This window comes from Haliotis rubra, unplaced genomic scaffold (genome assembly GCF_003918875.1).
Source record: "Haliotis rubra isolate DU_JTF1 unplaced genomic scaffold, ASM391887v1 Scf106, whole genome shotgun sequence".
NCBI classification, from domain to species: domain Eukaryota; kingdom Metazoa; phylum Mollusca; class Gastropoda; order Lepetellida; family Haliotidae; genus Haliotis; species Haliotis rubra.
Window position 1 is genome coordinate 2,244,897 of NW_025764959.1, and position 1,558 is coordinate 2,246,454.

The 1,558-nt window shown below is 42.9% G+C and overlaps 1 non-coding gene across 1 annotated transcript; it reads right to left on the minus strand.

The window, feature by feature from the left end:
• Positions 1–574: 574 nt before the first annotated feature.
• On the minus strand, positions 575–648 carry Trnat-agu. Its single transcript has one exon. It is a non-coding gene; the product is annotated as a tRNA-Thr (tRNA).
• Positions 649–1,558: the final 910 nt, after the last annotated feature.

The following is a 1,558-nucleotide window of genomic DNA, read 5'->3' on the forward strand; positions in this document are numbered from 1 at the left end:
GGTTGCTTGCTGCTCTCCACATCACGTGTAGACGTTTTTATTTTCAAACCCAGTTTTCTGTACAGACTGCGCATGTCCAGTTGTATGCAAATCGGGTTGACACAAAACCATATAACCCAAAACGGAATGACATTGATCAGGTTCGGGAAACACCAGTGTCATTTTGCTTGGAAACAATGACAGCAATGTTAAATGTGAAAAGGAAATTGAACTTTGCAAAAGGAAGGGATGAACACAAGTGGTAGCCGATGTGAAAAAGAAGGCTCCAGGGGAGTTGAACCCTCGACCTTCTGCTTACTAGGCAGACGCTCTAACAAACTGAGCTATAGAGCCGATGGGATAGACGAATCTACAATAGTGAAAACTCCCTCTATGATTCACCTGAGTTAAAAAAGTGGTTTATGTCTCTTTGGGAGGCCTGTGACATGCGATTCAAATAATACCCATTCCTACACACGCTCTGACACCAGTGTCATTTTGTTGGAAACAATGACAGCAAATGTTCAATGTGAAAAGGAAATTGAACTTTGCAAAAGGAAGGAATGAACACAAGTGGTAGCCGATGTGAAAAAGAAGGCTCCAGAGGGAGTCGAACCCTCGACCTTCTGCTTACTAGGCAGACGCTCTAACCAACTGAGCTATAGAGCCGATGGGATAGACGAATCTACAATAGTCTATACTCCATTTATGTTTCACCTGGCTTTAAAACGAGCATGAAAATGTAATCGTTTATGTCTGTTCGGGAGGCCTGTGACATGCGATTCAAATAACTATTCCTACACACGCTCTGACACCAGTGTCATTTTGCTGGAAACAATGACAGCAATGTTAAATGTGAAAAGAAAATTGAACTTTGCAAAAGGAAGGGATGAACACAAGTGGTAGCCGATGTGAAAAAGAAGGCTCCAGGGGAGTCGAACCCTCGACCTTCTGCTTACTAGGCAGACGCTCTAACCAACTGAGCTTATAGAGCCGATGGGATAGACGAATCTACAATAGTCTATACTCCATTTATGTTTCACCTGGCTTTAAAACGAGCATGAAAATGTAATCGTTTATGTCTGTTCGGGAGGCCTGTGACATGCGATTCAAATAACTATTCCTACACACGCTCTGACACCAGTGTCATTTTGCTGGAAACAATGACAGCAATGTTAAATGTGAAAAGGAAATTGAACTTTGCAAAAGGAAGGAATGAACACAAGTGGTAGCCGATGTGAAAAGAAGGCTCCAGGGGAGTCGAACCCTCGACCTTCTGCTTACTAGGCAGACGCTCTAACCAACTGAGCTATAGAGCCGATGGGATAGACGAAGCTACAATAGTGTAAACTCCCTTTATGATTCACCTGAGTTAAAAAACCGTTAATGTCTGTTCGGGAGGCCTGTGACATGCGATTCAAATAATACCCATTCCTACACACGCTCTGACACCAGTGTCATTTTGCTGGAAACAATGACAGCAAATGTTAAATGTGAAAAGGAAATTGAACTTTGCAAAAGGAAGGAATGAACACAAGTGGTAGCCGATGTGAAAAAGAAGGCTCCAGGGAGAGTCGAA